The 23,395-nt window shown below is 39.6% G+C and overlaps 1 protein-coding gene across 3 annotated transcripts in view; it reads left to right on the top strand.

Moving 5' to 3' along the window:
- Positions 1-23,395, top strand: part of FRY (FRY microtubule binding protein) — a 241,792-nt gene that overhangs the window by 48,733 nt on the left and 169,664 nt on the right. Inside the window, exon 1 of one of the 3 annotated variants that reach the window (XM_065627033.1) lies at positions 2,938-3,027. The exons of the other annotated variants lie outside the window; for them this stretch is intronic. The gene's annotated coding sequence lies outside the window, so the exon portion shown is untranslated. Of the gene's footprint in view, positions 1-2,937; positions 3,028-23,395 lie in introns of those variants that run through there. 3 annotated transcript variants of the gene reach the window in all.

Below are 23,395 nucleotides of genomic sequence, written 5' to 3'. Positions count from 1 at the left end.
ATTAAAGTATTTGAAATATTTCAATACCTTAGGAAATAAAGCTTTTTTCCTCTGTCCTACTCTAATTCCCCAGCTTAAAAAAAAGTGCAAAAAGCCTTATAAGATCTTAAGTTAGATAACTCAGACGTGCCCAAGTCTCCTGTGCTTCCCAGTGCCTGAACAGGCTCTTCCTGAGGTGACGTGATGTGTTGGTGACTGTCAAGGCACATTATTTTGGGCAGGATAGACCATCTCAGTTACTGCTTTTTGTCTTCCAGCTACCTTCTCTGCTCCTGAATTACTTCTGGGTTTGTGGTTTGTTTTTCTTCTGTAACTTTTTGCTTTTTTTTGCCTATACATCAACATTTTTATCAGAAAAAAACATATTAAATAGTCTTGTGTTTAGTCTACAACACCCATATTCTGTTGTGCCCACCCAGATTTCTCCTTCATTCTGTGATCTTTCTCTTTTTTTCTTTAAACACAGTTCTTCTTTCTCTCTGTTCTCTTTCCACCCTCCCAGATTACCACACTAGCAGCGATACTCCACGTTTGTGCTGCGTCAGATATGAGCAATTTAATGTAGTTTGTGTGTCTGGAACGCTGCCATTGTGCTTATGAAATCCACTGTGGCTGTGATACTGTACACTCAAGGGCATTTAACTCAAAGGTAATGCAAATTGCTTGCTATAAGGAATTGATGGAGCACATGGAAAGACAGGTGTAGGCTTTCATTTGGCAGGTCAGTGGTATGCATGGGAGAAGCTTTACTTGATTTGCTTTTGAAAACAGGTTAACAAAGTAAACTTGAAGTCCTCTACACCATTGTCTTTTGTGCTGTAAATGTAGGTTAGAATGGAAACAGAGCTGTATCACAGAACCATGGAATGATGTGGTCCAGGCTCACTGCTGTGTGCAGGGACATCTTGCACTAGAACAGATTTCTCAATGCCCTGTCCAACCTGACCTTGAACACTTGAGATAGAGAGATAGATAGATAGATAGATGGATATTAAATACATATATTTTAAAAATATATATTTATATACATTCTCTGCAGTCTTTTGGATCACTGCTGAAGCCCTCTGGGGAATGCGGTAATTCATATTTCCTCGTTTCAGCCCAGTCATCTATTAAAATAAATATTTTAAATCTACACCATTTTGACTCTTCTGCCTTCTTCTAATTCCCGTATCTCTGCTTAGTCTTTTATATCACCATGAACCTGTCTTAGTTTTAGGACATACTTGCAATTTAGTCTGAAGTCATGTGCATCTTATTTTCTTTCCTTTTGTTCTATCTTAAAGAGCTTACCTAATAAAATAGTGAACAGTGACACATTGAGGCTGCAAGGATATAGGTTGGTCCATACATTGGGACTCTTGTTTCAGACTTGGTGCAGACACAGGGGAGCACCTTGCATCCAATAGGCTTGTTCTACAATTTCTTCTTAACCGTAGTAACTAGAAGCTCACTCTTCAAAAATGGAAGCTGAAACCTGAGCAGAGTGACATGTCCATCTATCCTGTCATCATGCAGTTAGTCATGTACGTGTGCCTAGACAGAACTATCCAAACAGTGGTGTCACTGGGAGATTGTGTTCATTCCCACATGGAAAGAGGAGGACAGAAACTATGACTGTGAGGAGAAACCATGGCATAAGGTGTACACTGCACAGAGACACCTTTTTCTTCGCTCAACAAAACACTTCATTTATTGTTCTTTAATTTCAGAATGGTTAGAGCTGTTGCGTACTTCATGGCTTGGTTAATAGCAACTGCCAACATCTAAGTATTTGTTTTTACTTTTTCATGGTTATGCCTTTTTATTTCTTTTTTTTTTTTTTTTTTAAACTATGACACAGGCACAAGTGACCATAATCAACATTACAGGGCCATTTATTGCCAATAGAGAGGTTTATCACCTTCATCAGTTGAGTTTTTACAGACTGCTGACGTGCCCTCAGCTCAGCGTGCTATCATAGCCATGACTGAACCTTTTCCTGGCAGGACCATACAGAAGTGAATGGTGTCTTGTCTTAACCTGAAGATAAACCCGTGATTTGTTAATGAGAAAAGAAATAATTGTGAAAAGACAGAAAAGACAAAGTGGGCAACAAAGGGGCCTTAGGAGGCCATGTCATTTCAGAGGTAACTAGGAAAGGTAAATTGAACTAACTGAGGGGGCATAAAATTAAAATCAATTAGCTAAACATCATTAAACATCTATGCAGACTCATGTTCAAAAGCACAACAGCCTGAGGGAAATTAGTCTGTATTTATTAATTTTAATCTAGGGAAGTATAGGGTGAGTTTTTACTCTTATTTCTTTTTGGAAGAAGTCTTGTTGATGTTGTTTGCGTTTTCTCTCTATACATGGCAAAGATGTGAAATTTCGGCTGGGATTGTTAATTTTCTGAAGAAAGCAAAATAAACAATACAGACATTACAAAGGTTGAAATACTAAAAAAAAAAAAAAATAGTTAAGTTCTGCTTGGAAGCATTTCATATTATGAGCTGGGGATGTTTAAGTAAGTACCATTGAAAATCCATTTCTAGGACTCTTATTAGTATCTTGTGGGCTTTTTTCTTATCCTGCTTCATTTTCATATGCAGGTAGCCTGTACTGTGTTGAATAATGCTTGTTGACTGATGTGTCAGTTTTGAAGGACAGAAGATGAGAAAAATACTTTGGATTTTCTTCATCTGCCAGGACCAGGCTCCCTTCCAGTTCATGGCCTGTGATTCAGGGGTTGTCTTCACAGCCAAAATAAGCTGTTGCCTCTACTTTTGTAAAAACATTGTAGTGTTAATGTGAGTTCATGTAAGGAAGGTCAGTGGTTAATGGTACTTGATACAGCTACTCAAAGTAAGAATGCGGATTGCTGGTCTGTGATTTCACAACAGAATAGCTCGTAGCCTGTAACAAATTCACTGCTTTTTCTTTCAGTGAAAATATTGTCGCAGTTAGAAGTCTTGAGGCACTCTCTCAAAGCATTTCTGGAGTTCAGACCAGCGTACAGTCTAGCAAAGTCACTTTCTAAAATAAGTAAGTTGATTTGACACCGTATTTGTATGTAAATTAAAATACTGAGAATAATAAAAGAGAGAAGGCTTTTATATATAAGAAAAATATTTAAAAGTTATTCAACAGTGATATGAATAAAGTACTTAATTTTTCATGAGATATGGGGATAAAACAGCCAGTATGTATGATATTTTTTTCTTTTGACTGGCTGCGTTAATGGGGAAAGACTTGCCAAAATCTAATTACTTTTAATAAGGATGCTCAAAATCATGGGTACAGTACGTGTCTTGATTCAAATGAGTTAGAATGATCTGTGTTCAGTATTTTAATTTAGTCAAGATCTGAATATCCTCTCTTCTCTCTGAATAAATTGTGCTGCATGATAATAACATATGCTTGAAATCTGCATAGGATAATTGCGGTTCACTTCTGGTGCCCCTGGTGCCACCCTGCACCTTGGAGTTTGGTAGAACAGCTTGTGTTGGTGCTGCATTGTACAAGTATCATCCACTGGCAGCGGAAGGGAAGGCAAGACTGGCTTGTCCCAAAGCTCTCTTCCTTTCCTGACTTGAAAGAATTGGTTTGTTTTCCCCTCAATGCTTTTAGCGAGACCTTTGGATGATTGAAAATGCAGGGGGAGGGGAGTGTTGTGGTTTTTAATTTGCCGTTCATATTGTAAACTGGCATTAGTTCTGTTAAGTTACTGTGTTTTATTGACCTTTATATTAACATATGCCACTGTGCCATAAAATTGGTATATTGCTGATTGATTGTGTGCCCACACATTGATCTGGGTGAGTGACCATTACTTTATTAATAAAAAAGGTCAAATTAATGATAATGTCTTGCTTTCCTCTTGGCCTTCCGTATTTTTGTGTTCACTTACATATTTCTACATGTATTACTTCATATACTCTTCAGCATTTTAGTTCTTGAATGTTTTAAAGTGTCATTTTCTTCAGAAAAGATGGGTCGATGATTCAGAGGAAGGCTCTGAATTCTGCATTTTGAAGTGTGATGTAATACAAGTGTCTTGTCAAACTTGTTTTCCTCTTGGGTTCACTGGCGTTTTATGGACTGTGGAGATTGATTTCCTAATGTTCTTGTAGGCAAGTGATGAAGGTGCTGCCTCACCTTTAAATTGTATTTGGGACATAAAGGGAGCTCTCTGTGTCCGTTGGAGAGTGACTGGAATGTGAAGATGAGGAGGAAGATAGGGAGGAAGGTGAGGCTAAGACAGGGAAGGCTCCTGCTATTGTGGCTTGGATTTTTTTCTGATTGTTTCTTTGTTTTAAAAAGTGTTTAGTTGTCTCCTAGATTTAGATCGCCATCATCAGTTGTTCTAGATGTTAAGACTCCGCTTCAAAGGAAAGACTCCAGTGTTCAAGTGAACAAAACCCGTTGTACATACAGTAATATACCTCGAATCTTACGATGTCTAAGAGTTTATAGATTTCACTGTGATGAAGGATCTTGTGAAGCAATTACAGCACTTGCTCCCTGATTTCAGCACAAGTTTCTCTGTGTGCTGCCGTAGAAATAGATGTGAAAAAGAATACGGTTTAGTAACGTGGTTTGCTAGTTTGACCCTTTAGCTCCCTGCTATGTCCTATCTAGAGGATAATTATCAAAGTATAGAATGAAATCTTAAAACTTCTGCTGAATGCTTCCCTTCTGGGAAACATAACAGGCCCTTTCTTTTGTCTGTTTATGTAATTTGAAAGGAGCATTGAATTAATATTCACTACTGGTTGTATCTCCAGCAACATATGTTAATACGAAATGTATTTAATTTTAAAATAGAAAATCAGAGTGCTAAGAAAATTTAACAAAATAGGAAACACACAAAAATGTTTTAAAAGATTTAAGAACAAGCCAGTCACTCTCTATATCAAATGGCAGGAGCGTTACCTGCATTACATGTGCAGTAAATCCATGAGGGTTTGTTGACGTTATTTTTAAGGAAATCTTTCTTTGGCCATCATGAGACATAGCATATTTTATTCTCTTTTTCTGATTTAAGATACACCTTAAAGGGCAGACTCACCATAAAAGCATGCCCATCTTTGACCCACAAAGATTTATTTTTGTGCTAATGGATTGGAAAGATTGTCAATGAAAATATTTTTCGTAGAGTTGAGAAATACATACAATTTCATTACATGAAAGGCAGATATGACTTTTAAAGTCTTACAGTAGTGCATCTGCTGCAATCAAAAGCTTATCAGCCAAGTAAAATGATACAAAAGAATCAGACTTGAAGATTATCATAATGGCTTTGATTTAACCTTCTTCCTGATGTATATTTTGTTCCTCTTCTGAAGTGCAATCTTCACATAAGCTGATGTAGTTAATGACATTGAAGTATCTTCTCCTGACAGTCAGATGGGTCTATGAACTGCATATAAATCACTCAAAATACAGTTCTTCTATAGTGCTTGTTTACTTGCAGATACTTTTGTAGACTAGTTGGGTGCATTGTTAGGTAACTACTTTCCTTTCAGCTATTTATACTTTACCTATCCTTACACATTTAATAGGAGCATTTGGTATCCAAGTTAAATCACCTGGTAATCTTGGAATCTCTGAAATAAAAATTCTCAATATTTTATTCATTTTCATTGCTTTACTGTCTCACAGTACCTGAATTTAAACAACAACAACAACGTTTAGTAGTTTCTGAAAATACTTAGTTTCAATAAGAATTTTGAAAGCAGTATTTTTTTAATCTGCTTAGGTTCAGAGACTGTTTTGCCTGAAGATGGGTGTAGATAATAAAATTTGTCTTAATTACAAAAGACTACCTAATGAAAACTCTTTGAACACAACTAGAGTTAGCTGGAAGATGGTTTTGTGCCACTTCTCATGATGAAAGATGCCCTGATATTGAAATCAAATCCTTATGGCACTTCTGGTAAACCAGCTATAAGGAGACAGATACTGAGTTCATACATTTAGGTTTTCATAAAGAACTAATTTCATCAACTATATAGAATCATATTAATTTCCTTTAGTGCTACTAGTTAGGATTGGTTGATTTGGAATGTGATTTTTATTAATTTTGGGGACTGGATCTTAAACTAGGAACTTGAGGAGCTCAGGACATTCTTTATTATATTTGGGTTTTCTGGGAAGTTGAAATTGCACAGTGCTCCCCAAGATGAGATCAATTTTAATTCTTCTTGCACAGGATATACTTACGTCTAGCTGCTACACAATGTTGGAATGCAGTTTTATAATCAGATATGATTTTGAAGACTCAACGAATTTCTGTTCATGCTTTTTAATAATATACTTAAGTTGCATTTAAATGTAAAATTTCTTAAAATAAGAAGTCTTTACCATTTGTTACTAGAAGACATTACTGTTGCCAGGAATTTTTTTCTGTAGATAAGCAATGTATATTGTGCATGATACAATCTAGTGGCTCCTCTTCCAAAGGGCTGGCTGTGTAGTGGGGTTTTTGCTTATTTGTTTTAGAGCTGCCTGAGGGCATTGCAGTGACTTTCTGTGGGGTTTTGCTCTGTGTCTTTGGAGTTACTGTTTCTGCAGTTTCAGGGTGGCTGTAATGGAAACGTGTTTTAGCTGCAGAGCACGTTACTGTGCATCCCCTTGCTCACTTTGCGGTGAATTATCTGCTTGTCCTAATAAACCTTTCCTGGGGTAATTTGTGATGCAAACTATAAAGGGTTGGCAAAATAATTTTTAATCATAATGTTTAATCTGCACGTTGGTAAGGAGACAGGCAGCCATCAAGTGTCATCATTCTTACTGTAACCTCAGTTGTCCTGTTTAGGATCTTGTCAGTCTCTGGCCAGCCTGGCTGTTCCCTCCTGTTACTCTCTGGCAAAGCTGCTCCACTTCCCAACCTGCAGCTCCCGTGACAATTCTCAGGCACACTCCAGGAGCTGGCAAGAGCTGAGGAACTGAGAGAGAGTTGGATGTTGCCACCAGCGTTTAGATAATGTTTTATCGTATGCGTGTAGGCTGGTTTGTGCCATCTGGTCTTGTGGCCAGAGAACAGCCCCAGGTATCAGCGCAGGCTAATGCAGCTGAATCACCAGTCCATCCAGCAAGACATAACTTTAATGACTATAAAGGTCATTAAAACTCAGTACCAGTTCGTTCAATGAGTCACCTTAAAGTACTTCTGAGCAGACTTGTTTAGACTTATCATGGACAGTTACTGACTCCAGTATGGAGAATCGTTCAAGCATTAGATTTCCACTAGATGCTGAGGCTCTGCTCTGAAGTAAGAAGTCTAACCTGCAGCAGAGGGTTTACTGTCACACAAAGATGCCAGGGCAAAAGAAGGACGACAAGAAAAGCAGAATACCAGAAACTAAATTAAGCTCTCAACATGGAATTTCAGGGTCTGAAATGTATTTCATTTTCTGCTGAGCGGATTGAGGATAAACAAAGCATATGTGTACCAAGTACAATTCTAAATCCATTCTGGAGCTAGGAAATTGTCAGTTCTCTCTCTAGAAGCTAGTCATAATGTAATTCAAGTTTAGATTTTTCATCCTAAATGTTATAGGACTCTTAAATGAGAGTAGTGTTACAGTTTGTCCTGTATCTGGTTTCAGGGTTACAAATACCTCTGCATAATCTATTGTTATAGTTTGATTCTTCAGACTTGAAAGCCCATCCTGAAAGAAGTCTCAGTGACTGTGTAGACCACTCTGCAGCAAGAATGATGGTGGTGGAGATGGAAAAGGCTGAGGCAGTCAATGTTTTATTTGTCTTGGTCTTTCCCTTCAGGAGGCCTTCAGGAATCCCAGGTCCCAGAGACCAGGAGAAGGGCCTGAACTAAGGCAGAGTTACCCTTGGTACAGGGGTAACAGCTTAGGGAACATTTTAAACAAACTGGACCTACGTGAGTCCATGGGACCTGATAAGGTGGAACCACAAGTGCTGAGGAAGTTGGCTGACATCACTGTCAGGCCAGTCCTGATAGATTTTGAAAGCTCATTGGCAATTGGGAGAGGTTCCTGATGACTGGAAGAGCAAATGTGACTCATTTATTCAGGAAAGGCAAGAAAGAGGACCCAGGGAACTTCTGGCTGGTCAGCCTCACCATGATCCCTGGGACAGTAATGAAGCAAATACTCCTATAACCAATTTCCAAACATAAGAGAACTGGGAGCAATCAGCATGTTTGTGTGAAGGGAAGACCATGCATTACCATCTCGATAGCCTTCTAAAACAAGATAACTGGCTTGGTGGATGATGGGAGAACAAAGGATGCCATTTATCTCAACTTTAGAAAGGCTTTTGACAGTATCTCCTGCATCATCCTCATAGACAAAATGATGAAATACAACCTCGATGAATGGACAATGAGGTGGGTTGAAAACTGAGCTGCCAGGCTGACTGGGTTGTGATAAGCATCACAAAGCCTAGCTGGAGGTCAGTCACTAACAGTGTAGCCCAGGCATTGATACTGGGGCCAGTACTGTTTAACAAGAATCTCATGAAGCTCAAGAAAAGGAAAAGCCAAGTTAATACAATTTTAGCACGCTTTTGTTCAATATTTCCCCTACTACTTATACTTTGGCTCATAGTCCACTCTATATTACTGAAGATCATACCCATTCTCTTGCTCCACTTTCCCAGATTATTGTCATTGTTTAGGCATTTCCTGATTCTTCTTTTTTTGGTGTTAGGAAATAGACTGCCTTACCTTATTGAATTATTTGGTATCCTGATTCTTATCGAACTTGGTTAGAAACTGCTTATATGGAACTTGTTTAGCATAACTCACTTAGCATGAGTGACTAAGTTTGTTTAGGCCACAAGCTGTGAAGTTTTGAACTTTCTGCCTTGGTAAGCGAAGGAGAGCCCCGGAATCTGTTCAAGCAAGAAGATAAGGGAGCTTTTGATTGTCAGCAAGAGCAGCATCCCTAGAGATAAGTAAAGGAATGGAACGGCACATTTAAGAGAAGACGAGAAACAGAAGAATGTTTTGGTTATTGCCAAGGACTTATTTTTCTCCCCAGCTGCAGATGCAAAATAGCAACTGATGGACAGGACCTAAAATTTATGTCCAGTCTGGTCAGTAAAAGACAAACCTACCTACAGAGAAAAGAAACGTCCCACCTGACCAAAATGAAGAGATCCAATGAAGAACAGGGAGATGCCAGACTCTAATTTTAAAATTGGCCCGAATTGATGTGCAAGGGGTGGGAAGCTTAGATTGTAAGGTTATAACTGCCCAGAGTTTTCTTTGCTTGGGGTCCTTTTTCCAGAGACACCCAGATCAAGCTGCTCTCTGTACTTTACAAATAAGTTATTTATTTAAGAAGAATTTCTGGAATCCATGCCCAAGTCTCTGCTTCGGGAAACCGATGGAAAAGAAACATCCTTAACGATTGGCAATCTTCCCCGCCAAATATTACCAGAAAACTTTTTTTTTTATTTTTGTGGCAGAGAAATGATAAAACCATCAAGCAATCCTATAGAGTTGCAGACACCTTTTTTTTCTCATCTCCTTTGCTTTTCTCCTCGTCTGATATTCGCAGGAGGAATAGCAGAAGGAAATTCCATGTGCAGTAGCATTGCTCCATTCTCACAGTAGAGGTCTAGAAGGAAAAGGTGCAGATTTATCATCCTTTTTATTAAGTGGTTTCAGATTTTCACTTTGATCCCGATTTTAGTGTTTTCTGGTCTGCACAACTGGGGCATCATTTTTCCAAACTCAGATATTTGCTGAATAGATGTCCATACCTAAGGTAGTCACTTCAAGTTCCCTTTACAGTCATTGGAGAGGTACAGTATTATTAGAGTTTAATCCATGTGATCTGTTGTAGATCTCAGTATTAAAATGGCATGAATCAGCTCTTATTTCTTTGTATTGACTAGAAAACATCCAAGCTGAGTAGCTGGAGTGGAGTTACATTGTAAACATCTGCATTAAGTCAAATAAGTCCCACTTGTGTAGCCTACCTTTAGCTTCTCCCTTTTAGCCAAGCAGGGAGCCATGTACAGACGTACAGGAAGAGTGACGGGGTGAATTGCTGCCATTCTTTCATAGATTGATATTAATATCACCAAGTGTTTCTTCTGTGCAAACAGTGTTGCTTTGCCCCTCCCTACGTTGGTGGTTCACAAGCCAAGCTCTCAAAATTATGACATGATTATTTCTGAAACCTCAGGTTTTAAAATAATAAAGCATGCGGCTTGTGTGCTTCTCAGTCGTAAGTTGCTTTGGTCTTTTTAAATTATTATTATAAAAGTGCTTCTTTATGCACAACAGATTTTTGGTATTCCCTCAGTGCTGTGAAACTCCCCCGCACTTATCACCAACCAGGCGGCACCTGCAGAAGATACAGACTGTCACTGGAATTGATGCCAGTTGCCACAGTCCCGATCTGTGAGTTCTGAACTCCTTTAAGTAACGTATGGGTATTTTGGCAAGTTAAGTACACAGTGACATCGTTACTCTCCCTTACCGTTAAAAAAAAAAAAGCCCCGACAAATCCCATATCTTACAGCCCCATCTATTCATGGCTAGCAGAATGATGGAAAACATTAAAATACAAAATATTACATGCATAGTATTTATTCAAGGGCTTAAATGACAGACAGTAAAGTGTTAATGACAAATTGGACATCTAACATAATCTGGTGCAATGTTCTATCATCAGTTGGATTCTAGTGAAGTTTGCTCCAGGACTGGAGAGATGATGCTGTCTTTTTTCGTTTCTGGCTGTTCAGAGCAAGTCTAGAAGAAACGACTGTCACAGATGGTGTTCTGCATTTGACTATAGTGTACCTGTGTAACACATGCACAATATGTATTATACAACAGCACAATATGTCCCTGTTGTGAAGATAACCTCGAAGTTTCAGGAGACAGCAAGACAAGACATCGCAGTCTAGAATGACCTTCCAAAGAGCTGGGGATTTTGTTTGTTTGAAGGCTTTATTGTTTTGGGAAGGACAAAACAAGATTTCTTTCAGAATTTTTGTGGGTGATCTTGATGCAAATAAATGGCTGTGAAAAGGGAATAAAATTAGATATGTATATTGTCAATATAAATGACACATGTTCGTTTCACTATCTTCAGTTCGAATTAATATTCTTTAGCAGCTCAGTGCTATTTTTTTGCATCAATCAGGTGCTGAATGCACGTTCTTTTCATTTCATGTGTTAGTATGCTTCTTTGTAAAGACCTGTTCAGTATTTAAGATTAATTTGAAAAGAGACTGTTTCTGCATGGAATCTCCTTTCCATATCCCCAGAGAAGCACATTTAAAGGGAATAATATGTATGTGCATATATCCTGATAAGTAAAACATATCTGAGATATTTAATTCATGGTTCCATTTATTTTTGATCTTTTTTTTTTTTTTTTTTTTTTTTTTAAGATCATCGTACCTTCTATTCAGCAGTCCAAATTCCCTTTAGGTACAGATTGTCAGCTGTTTTCTCTGGCTACTCTGAGTTACTGTTTGTGGACCAGAAATAAAGACATCCTCTGGCCTCGCCGATTATCACTATCCATTCTGGCTTTTTAAATCTTCAAGCTCATTGTCTGGCTGTGCTTCTTGCAATCACACCTAGAATGTGTCTGCTCCTGCAACAGCCAAGGTTTACTAAGGGCTCAGTCAGAAAAGTGGCTTGGAAGAATGTTCTGTCTATAAAATGCAATGCCTGTTATCGGTGTTTGTAAATGCATATGAGCAGTTGGGAAAGCTGTTTAAGCACATTAATACCTATGAAAAGTAAATATTTGATTTTTAAAACTTTTTTTTTTCAATTTAGAAGCTGTGTACACATACGCAGGCACATTGCAAGAAGAGCCAGAGGCCACGAATGCATTGCAAAGTGCAAGTTTTATTTTAGTTACCTCTCTACTGGGGGATCTCTGAAGTCGCACCTAAGCTCCCAGGCAGAGGTGACACAAGCAGGGACGCAGGTGCTGGTCACTTCAGCCCTGCTGGAAGATCGCTGGGCCTGCTGAGCTCGCCTATATTTCAAGGCTTCAGGCAGGTGCAGCCTCCCGCTCTTTCTCACAACAAAGCAAGAATCTCAGACATAGTGATAAGGTGCCTAGAGTTTCTCACAGGCCTATGTTATCTAACACAGAGGTTCTAATCATCAGGCACACAAGGTCAGTAAAACAATTAGTGTGATGTATGTACTTTTTCTACAGACAGGTACAAGTCACTTGAGCGTATTTACATTTAACTAACCTCCTCGCCGAATCTTCCGCTACATTCCCATACAGAAGCATTCTTTTCCTTTGCTGCTTTACCTCACCTAAACACTCATGCAGCCTCCCTTGTACTGACCATAGTGATCATATATGTCTGTGAGGTGATTCATAACCTCATTCATCAACTGAAGGTAACACTGTAGCCCCAACCGTATTCCCAAAAACACACCCCCCTGCTCAAATAAAATTTCTGCCACCATAAGGAGACCCGATTGAAATTATTGGGGAAAGAATGTCACAGCTTTTCCAACAGTAGCACAATCTTAGATTAGCTTAAATCAAACATGAACACACCCCGGGTCAAATCTTTCGTATTATCCGAAGAGGAAGATTTATTTATCCTTGTATTCTTGAAGAAGTTTCCATTTTATAAAGGATTCTCTCTGTGCTGATGCTGTGTTTTTAGTTCACTGAATTAGTCAGTAGGTAGCGATAGCCTCCCTTGATCTGTGGAGGAGTTCAGGCCAGGTTCATGCATTAGTGCCCCGCGTGAGTCAGGAGGATACGGTGTCACTGAGCTCCGGTACCTGACCAAGCAGAAGCTCGAGTTCCGCATCCAGAACCGCAGCCCGGTGCTGGTTCCAGCTCCACTGCAAGATTTCAAAGCAGGTGAATCCCACTTGTTACTTTTTAGGATCGCCATTCTCTTTTGAATTAGGTTGTTATAAAAGTTAACTGGGTTTTCGCCAGACCTAAGCATCATATTCAAATACTTGAATGAAAGTGTTCTATGTCAGTGGATTGTCTTCAGTTATATGTCCTTTAGTTTTGATTTAATTTCCCGGCTGAGAAGTCAGTCCAGAGATGAAGAAATAACCTATTTTCCTCTTCTGATCTGGTGAAAGAAAACACATGGGAGAAGATGAGTTCTACTCTTTTTAATAACTTAAAAAACCCCTGAGTTTAGGTTTTCAAAGCCTTTAATGATGCAGTGGACAAACAAGTACTAGGAGTTTGATACATAATCAGATTAGGCACTTACTAATCTACAAAGCAACTGTTAGATCTTTCAGGAGCCAAACACCTTTGAAAATCTAACTTGTGGTGACTCAAAAATTATTACTCATTTTACATGTAGTTAAAGTGACTATAATTACTACTGTCTTTACTAGGAAATAATTTCATTTTAAACGTGACATCTTTTTGTGCTTTCTTCCTTGGGTACTAAGCCCAAATTAGTGTTTTTTCTTTTAGTTAATAAAAAGCAGATGGTAAGTTTTGTTTTGCAATTTCCATTCCAATGTAGCATGAGAGAAACCCGGAGTAACGTTACCCTCTGAAGGGGAAGAAGGTCATTTGCCTCTTTCCGACATAGCCAGGGAGCTATATATTAGACCTCATAGCTCTCAGAAAACCAAAATTTTTTTTAGGTTAGCAGGAAGGGGTGGATTCTGAAGGGTATATAAGACCCAGTTACAAAGACTGCACAGATACTTAACTTGGTCTCTGTGAGGGCACTGTGGCTTCTATAGAGAAGCCACAGATCAGGGATGCTGGAGCTGTATTATCTGTTGCCTTTGCCTAGGTGGAAGAGTTGCTGTTGCAAAACCTTTACCCCAGCAAGGGACTGCCCTTGCACAAGTGCTCTTCAGTTAAAAAGTGCTATGTTGGGTGGGGGGAAAAAACCAGCAAAAAACCCTCTCTCTCTGAAATTGCGATCTCTCTTGCCACAGGTTACTTCAAAAGCTGAAACAGGACATCCTTATAGATAATGTTTTCATTAAAAAAAAGTTTTGCTTCCCTATAATTTAAAAAAAAATATATATTTTGCAAGTCTGAACAAGTGTTCTTATGTAAGACCAGTGAGGTTTTTTTTTTTTTAACCAAAGTGTTACCTCCTATCTAGCGGCATCTGAGCACGCTGTTGTGCAAGGGTATTACACAGTAAACCCCATATGCTGTTTCTCACCAGCACTTGCCCAGGAGGGTTATATGGAAGCGGATTTCCAAACTGCATAAAACAAGACACTTTCACTTCAACAACTGGTTGGAATTGAGATGGTTTACTGGCACCAGTTCTTTGAAGAATGGAGAAAATAGTTTTGAGTAATAACAGGAGAGTGCTAAGGCAGAGTCTGTAACTGAAGGGTCGTCTGCACATAACGAGGAGAAATGTGAACCATGAAAACCATGAAAAACAGAAATTTCACTGTAAAATCATATGGCCTGATTTTTCCTGACACTACCTCACTGCAGTCATTTATATAAAGTTGCTGTAAAACAGCCAGTGGTTTGAGTCGTGAAGATTTTTGCTGGTAGCTATTTATGTTTACCTTGGGTATACAGAAATCTTTTCAAAAGGATGAAGGGCATGGTGATTGACAGCCTAGCTATTAAAGGTATCAAGTGAGCTAAGAAATGTATATTCATGGGCATGTCCTGTTTATAAACTGCAGTCAGGGAAAGAAAAACATTTTTTTTTGGCCTACCACTTGACATGACTTCTTAGGTAATCCTGATTTTTCAAGCATGACTTCTTCCCACCTTGAAACAAAAAAGAAGTTTTAGAAGTTGTAGATGTTATCCAGCTAAGTCATTAGGTCCCTGGTCAAACTGGAGGTAGTGCTAGTCTGAGCTACCTGAACCTGAACTTTGGATCTTTCTGTTAGCACTTCTGAGTACAATGAGAAAAAAGCTCCTTATCCCATAATGAGCCGGGGCTCCAGCTATGCCAAGTGCTTTGCTCACAGCGAGGGCCCGAGTATTCCTGTGAAGGATGTACAGGCTCGGTTGAGATGGTGTGTGGCCCTAGTGTCAGGGAAGCAGGGAAAGTCGATGCAGTGACAGATGCAATTTGATACTTCTTCATCATTTGAAAGAGTAGTAAAAACCATTGTTAGTTATCTAAGGTCACCTAATCCTGACGGTGCACATTTTCCCTGTTTGAGCTGCGTGATTCTTATGTGGGTATTGCAAGAGGTAGCATTTTTTGGAATAATTCAGAGTGAATGCTGTACACACAAGACCCACCTGAGGGAACTGTGGAGGTATTTACGTTACACGGAGATGCGTATGCCAGCTCAGACCTGGTGCTGGCTGGTCTGATGGCCTCTCTGACAGCGGCCAGAGGGCGATACCTGATAGGAACGTGTAAGAGGCAGCAAATGTAGTACAGTCTGATCCCATGTCTATTTCATCTTGATCTGTAGTAGATGGAAGTTGGTTGAAACCCTTCCAACATGTTTATTCTCATAAGTAAAAAATCACCTTGTAAGGTTGTTGATAGTGGAGCAAAGGGACATAAGCAGAAAGATACCTTTCTACGGGGTAATCAAAACATTGAGGTATGAGTATCCAAATAGGTCAGCCAGAAAGGAAGAAGTGTTAATAATTAAAGATGAGACTAGAGAATGGAAAGGAAAGTTTAAAAAAAGAACAAGTAAGCCAAGTACCTTATCACAAGAGCATCTTATTTAAAGTCAGGGAAAACGATCAGAACTGCTGTGGCAGAATTAAGGGAATGAAAATATATCTAAATATATTTGAGATTCAGGAAAACATTTGTGTTAAAAATCGCACTGCAAGAAGTGCATATGTTGAGAGAAGAACTGTCTGTATTTGAGAGCAAATTTGGGCTACTGCACTGAAAATTCCTCCTTCTAATTAGATAATCAATGAAGACATCACACACGTTCAGCATGTTGCAGGGAGGTATCTTGTGGAAAATGAGTCGTTTGAACGTCATTCTACAAGCGAGACAAACCCAGGAAAACTATAGCGTGTGATGTGGTTTGTGTTTGGGTCAGGGATGACTTGGTTTTGGCGTCAGCTCACCGCTCTGAGTGGGTACAACCCCAACCTCATGTGCCTCCCTCTGCTTCCCCTCACACCTCAGGCACCTCTGTGCAGTCGGAAGCTTTTCCATTTCCAGGGCAGGTTCCCAGCTGGCTGATTCCTGCACGCCGGGGAGGGAGGGGTGAGGGGGTTTGCCCCCAGCTCCATGGCCTTGGGAGGAGAGGGGGGAATTTGTGCCTGAACCTCCGGGCGTGCCTGCGAATGGCAAGCACAAGAATGAGGAGAAGAAAGGCTGAGAAGTCTTATGATCTCAGCTACAGTGAAGTGCAGTAATTGTTAGCCATCCCTAGAGACCCTGTAGAAACAAGCAGGTTGCTTTGAGCAACCTGATCTAGTGGAAGTTGTCCCTGCCCATGGCAGCGGTGTGGACTAGATGATCTTCAAAGGTCCCTTCCAACCCAAACCATTCTATGATTCTATGAATATCTAGTGATGGGCACGCTCCAACCCTTCCCTTTCCTGGCTTCCACTTCATAGAATCATAGAATAGTTTGGGTTGGAAGGGACCTTCAAAGCCCATCTAGTCCAACCCCCCTGCAATGAGCAGGGACATCTTCAACTAGATCAGGTTGCTCAGAGCCCCAGCCTGGCCACTTCTCTGCCCTCCCACAGAGCTTGCTGTGAGGAGGGTAGAAGAGATACAACTTCATTGCAGAAGGCAAGTAGAACAGCCCTGATTATGACCTAATTATGGCTCTGAATTTTTGAGTATTTGGGGGTTCGGTGTGTACATTTCGTAATGTAATTTCATAACCTGAGGGAAAGGGGGCAGCCACAACCCCTGCGTTCCCTCTGTCCTGGGCTTTCTGTTACCTGCTACCAATCTCTTTGGCATAATTTTCCTCATGCAAGTTATACTTTGAGTGGGTGAGGTTCACTTGCTAAATCTTGTCTCTGAAACCAGCACCCAAAATTAGAGGTACCATCAGTGGCTGTTTCGAAATTTCCTGCTATGAGGAAGTTCTGACACGTGGTGCTGGGATGTTTGGAGGGCATACTATGTAATCTTGTCTCTAAAACATAGATAAGGGTTTGTAACAAAACTGAGAAGGAAATAAGTTTATAGGATTCCAGTAAAGGAAAACAGCTTGTTTAGGGATGGTGCCTGGAAACTAAGGTGAAGAGCAGAAGCAAATACTACTCCAGTTACTCCTCATGGCTGCTGGTGCCCGTAGGCTGTGCTTGCAGGCCGTGGGCTGCGTTTTGACTTGCACAGCAGTATTTCTTGTCTCGGTGGTACCCGAGCCCGTGCCCCAGTGAGGGCGGTGCAGATTTCAAATTGGCTGATAGGACAGTAGACTTCTAGCACGTGTATGGTAGCTCTGGATAAATCAAATTTGTTCCTGGCTGGCCGATGCTTCCAGAGACTGTTCAGCGAGGGAGAAACTCAGAGGTGAATGGGAGAGTCCTAAGAGGACCTGTCAGCTGACAGCTCCAAAGCAAAGTCAAGGGAAGGGTAATAGTACTATGAATCTTGAAGGCATAATTCCAGCATTAACTAATTAATCTGCAAAACACCTAGTGGGTAGTTATTGGTTGTTGTTTACAAATAAGTCACAAACCCCCTACAATCTATTTAATTACTCTTATGAGTTCACTGAACAAGCTTAGGATGGGAGCTGGTGGACTTCTATTAAAATATTTTATATAATTGTACCCAAATTGTCTGATATCCTTTCTCCAGAAATACAGACATATGCTTCATGTCTATGCTCCCATCTTCCATTCTGACACAGTTTACAATGTAAACATGTATTGCCTGTGCATTATTTACAGTTCTACTGCTTCTGCTTGTTTTGCTTTTCATCACTAGGTGGCAATATCTTAACAGTCAGTTAGAAACACAAGGCAAAACAAAATGGTGCAGCAAAACTAGTGGGACATAAACTAAGAACGAGTTCTGTTGCTTTATTTAGAGCTTATCACATTAAATCAGGTTTGCTTAGTGAAATCTTATTTTATGCAGTGCTTTCTGTCACTCTGTACTTTTAATCTGAACCCCAGCAAGATGTTTATTTTGCCTCGTTAAATCATAGGACATTACAAGCTACACAGAGTTCAGTTGATTTAGATAATGATTTTGATTTTCTTTTTAACAGAGGACACTAGTAAAGTATGTGTACAAGCTGCATTGTTAATGTTTGGCTTGAATTGTTTTGTGTTACACAAACTGTAACAAGAAAAGCAAAAGAACCTTGTAAATATTTTAAGATAAGGAAAGAAGTGTATAAACTCAAAAAACCTCAAGTTGAAGAAAACAAACTCACTACACATAAATACTGTGGGGTTTTTCTGCTTAAATGTCAAAATATTATTTTTTATTGCTGGCTTACATGTGGACTTGTTGCTTCACAGATAATACAATGACACGTCATTTTTTCCATTGTTTCTTTTTTTTTCCTCCTGAAACCAAAGACAGCAAATCACACACCTAACATAGGTATCTAGGAGAAAGCCTCCAACTGCTTCAGAAGGCTGTGGATCTAATGTAGGTCTTATGTCATATCTGCCAGTCTCCGTGAACAGCTCACATACCTTAACGTATCTATAATCACAATAGACACCGACATTTAGGTATCTGAATACCATTTGACTATGACCAGTATCGATCGGAAAGTTAGCGCAGTCTTTTAAGAGTAGAGCATAAAGATGTTCCAAGTGGTTTTGTTAAATAAGAGAATGTGAAATCATGAATGCAATGCAATATATCCTGGAATGTGATAATATAATAGATCCTCTTTGTTTTCATCCGTTAGGTGTGTTCTGCACTGGAATCAAACTGATCTGGCAATGATCCTTTGTAGGGTTGCTTTATTTTGCTCAAAAAGACTAGATCATATAAAAACCACAGAGAACCCAATAACTAGCGCTTGCTTACTCCTTGGGGAAAAACTCCAGGCAGCCGAACATTTATACAAGCTGTACCAGTGTAAATCCAGGCTGATTCCATGGAAATCAGAAACATGGGTGTAATTCAGCATACAACACTATCTGGCAGAAAGGACATTTTACCCAAATTAAGGAGGAAAAGCTATATGACTTGGTGAAGCCACAGAAAATCAAAAACCATGTTAAAACTTCCAGCAGTTCAGTAAAGCTGCTTTTGGCTTTGGGATCTGTGTCCATGTCACTGCCTGGAAGCTGCAGAGAGGTGGGCAGGAGCAGAATGATTGACACCTAGCAAAGGTAGACACAAGGTATTATGCACAAGCTGGGCAAATAAAAAGTTGTGTTTTGCTTAAGTTTTTTGCTAGATTAGAGCTGAAGTGCTCCCGTCTTGCAGGCTACCACTGTAGGAGAGACTGGGTCATAAACACTTATCACTGCAGACCAAGGAGAGGCTCTGTGCTGCTAGCAGATATTTGTGCACTCATAAATACAATCACTATGGTTTATTGATGGAGTTTGAATAAGGGTCCTTAGAGATCAGAAATATAACTACTCACTACATAAGAGACTCATTCTGTTAGTAACAACTATAGTGTGTACAAAATCTGAATATATAGATTATACTTGCTTTGTTACTGGTGTCATCCCTTAGAGACCTTCAGCTACTCTTTGCATTTAGCCTCAGATTCTGAAGAGTTCAGATTGCAAAATCCAAATAGGTCCTTTCATACCAAGCTAAAATGAGCCTTGGAAGATTGTGCAAGGACTGTGCTGTATTCATATCTCCAGGCGCTTTTTTAATGATTCCTGCAAGCATTGCTCAGAACGTAGAGGACTAAACTGCCTGTATGACTGTTATAAATAGTAGTTGCCAAAAATGTAAACAAAATGGGTTTTGTGAATATTAAAAATCTAAATAAAGTACCTGATTTACGAAAGCAGTTACCGTAAGTATCATGTGTAGACAGTGAAGAGAAATAGGCTGCTTTGGAAAATAATTGTGCTCTGTACTGGAACTCTGGGGAACTCTTGAGTCATGCTGAAGGCACTCACCTCCCAGCGCAGGCATCCAGCCTGGATGCCTCAAGATAGAGATGGTGAATACCTCCAGCGACATGTGTTTTTATTATTCTTTTTCAGAGTGAAAGTTTTGGAAGTCTATTTTTCAGATGTTTTGCAATGAAAATAGCCGTTCATGCAGAGTGCTGCTCATGAGGGCACTTCCGACTGTGCTGCTGAACAGCTTCTCCCAACCTGGTTTTTCCAAAGTTGGGGCATGGAAACTCCACAGACGTTGTTCAGCCAGAGATGGTATAAGCCAAGTACCCAAGGCTGCTGCATATGTGCTACCTCTGATCTCAGAAAGCAGACGAGAGAGCAGAAGTTGCACTGCATGTCACGAATGCGCAGTTTGAGTTACATACAGACGTTTATAATCAAAACAATGCTTCTGTTATCACGTTAATCAGCAGGTGCTTCATCATGGTAGACCTATGAAAAGCTTTACATTATGAATCTATGACTTCTTATGGTGAAAAAGACATTACATTGTTATTAACTTATCATAAACTCCTATGTAGTAATATCATAAAAAGAAGCCCAATGTATTTGTTAGTATGTAAGACTCTGATATCCATCATCAGGAAGCTTACACTGACAGATTTTGTATGCTTATGCCTGTCTCTCTTTCACAACCTGGAGTACGTAATTGAATTCTAAATATCATAAAGTCAACAAGAACTAAAGGGAAGCTGTGTAACCAGAACTTCTTAGTCTTGTCAGCGTCCCTAAAATAAGTTCAGAGCACTAGATTATAATGTTGGTGCTTCTGCCATTTCAGTGTGTTACACCTGTTTTAGGAGTGTTTCCAAAATGTCAGCAAAACTATGATATTATATGGAATATGTATGTCCTATTCGAGCAGATTTATACTGGCAAATATTTAAATGAAGTTTAGCATTTAACAGGTTTTTTTGTATTTTATGATTATTCAGTGATAGGAATTCGTAACATTTTAATTGGTTATACTTTTAATTTTAAGGAAGCTGCTACAGCAAAAGTTAAATTTGGAGGCATTTATCTCTGGGTCCTACTTTCTAAAGCAGAATTGATTATGGAGGAGTATCAAACATGAGGAAAATTTTAACAACAGTGCTGAATTCTGTGCTACAAATGCCTATATTAAAGTAGTGGGGAAGTTTTTCCTCTTGTAGCTCATTACACTTCTCCATGGACTGAAAGCAGATCCTTGGGCTGTACCTCTCCTTAGTACAATTGTGAGATCAGGAAGCATAATGTAAATGTTGTACTCTGTATGAACTCTTTCATATGGTGCCAAAAGTACACAGTCTAAGAGTGGTGGAATTTTTCTTTAATATGCTTTGTTTCAAGACATCCATGAAGTTGTTCAATATTTTAGTGCAACAGCATATTGTCAGTGGAAACGCACATGTAAACGTGTTCTTCAGAAAGAATACAAAAAGGTGGAAGCAGCGAGATTCTGCATTGTATATTAATGTTGTGATGCAGTGTTGAAGATACTGCACATGAAATAGAATTACTTTGGCTCCAAATGACTCTGGAGAAAATAAGTTAAAAAGGTGCCTAGGGGGTTTGCCACTCCTAGACAGAAGGCTGAATGCAGCTGTAGCCTTTTTTATATTAGTACATAGGGAAGTGGGAGTAGCATTGGGTGATACTTAAACACCTCAGACACAAACTCTACTAATAGTAGTCAAATCCAGATATCCTTGGATGTGCTAGCCTGTTTATTTTTTTGCCAAATGATCACAAAGCCAAGAAGATACTGTGCTGGTTAAGACTTGATAACTGGTGAAGACTGAGAAGGACGAGTGACAGGAACATTATTGGATCATGTTTGTACAAGCTGATTCAGGATAAGCATGGCTAGACCTGCAGTTTTGAAAAGAAAACAATGAGAAATGTAAGGAACTGGTTAGTGACAGTGAAGAAATCAGATACTCACCTACGGGGGATGCCTGAAATTTCTTTGACTTGAAAGCACCAGAACCAACCAACCAATAAAACCTTGAACTTTTCATTCTGGGAGGGAAATGTGGGACCCTCAGGAGCATCCCGGGGGTCCCACCTGTCACCCATCTCACCTGGTGTCCTCCTGGCGGCAGCAGCAGAAGACGGTGATTGGGAAGAGCGCACTGGGGCACAGCCCCTGTCTGCAGCCCGTCCCTCCCGTACCCCCCAGCAGGGGGGCGGCAGCGTTAGGGATGCTGGAGGGGGTACTTCCCTGCCTGCTCCTTTTAGCATCCTTTATAGACCTAAATTTGTGTTTATTATCAGCATTTTGAACCTGCTAATGCTGTCTACCTGCATGACTTCCAGTAGCAATGAATTCCAGAAGCTCACAACTTCCTGAAGAGAGAAACACTTCATTTGTTTTAAACTGATCTCCCAGTCGTTTCACTGAATGCTCCACCATTCTCATGGAAAAGGGCTGCAGAGGCATTGGAAGAGGCCCCACTGCACTGATAGCGAAGACAGTTGTGGCTTGGAGGTCAGAGGGTGTCAGTTTAAAGTGAGCACTATCAGAAGCTCAGCTGAGGAAGAATATGTGAAGGAATTAAAAGCAAATAGTTAAATGTCCTTGGTTCTTTACAATTTTGAAACAAGAACATCGGTTTTAATGGGTCCAGTATTCAGTGAGGATGAGAGATAGAGTGAGAAAAAGATATGACCACTAAGTGAGTGCCTTGCCTTTATTTTCCATAGGATGGGACCTTGTAGAGGAACAGATGTAGGAGGAGTAATACAACAAAAAATCAATTATGAGGTGAAAAAAAGCTCAAAGATCTTCAAATTCACATTACAAAAACCAGATAACTTCCCATTCGTTATACCGGAAGAGCGGGCACACGAAGTTGCAGCTCAAATAATAAAATTTTTGTTCAATCTATCAAAAGAGAGATTCTGCTTTATAAATATAAACCACAGAATTTAGGAGAGAAAAATTATCAATATCTGCAGAGAGGCTGCTTGATCTCAGACGCATTCAAGGCTTTGAAAAAAAATTTGGTTGGAGATATAGTTAATTGAAAATTGGATAAAATCCAATACAGGTTTAGGAAAGACAAGTATTTGCAAATTAACCTTATATTTTTATTTTCAACAAGAGAATTGTGATAAAATTAATACAGCAGTCATCTTCAGAAAAGCATTTGATGTAGCACCCCAGGGGAAATTATTACTTAAATCCTTAAACATAAGAATTAACGCTGCATTTGTGAGGATGAATAAGGACTTCCAAACCTACCTGGCATTGTCTCTGCTGAAAAATCAATGCATGAGATGGTAGGAAGTCATCAGTCCTGGGTCTTGGGACTTGCCATATTTGGTATTAAATTTAACTTTAATTGTAAAAAGTTGGCGTGTGCTGGTTAAAATGGGATGGTACAATGAGGAGGCATTGTCAGTGGTGGGGACAGAAATGGGGGGCGAGGGTGTCT

The sequence above is a fragment of the Caloenas nicobarica genome, chromosome 1 (genome assembly GCF_036013445.1).
Source record: "Caloenas nicobarica isolate bCalNic1 chromosome 1, bCalNic1.hap1, whole genome shotgun sequence".
Taxonomy (NCBI): Eukaryota; Metazoa; Chordata; class Aves; order Columbiformes; family Columbidae; genus Caloenas; species Caloenas nicobarica.
This window is presented reverse-complemented; position numbering and strand designations above follow the sequence as displayed.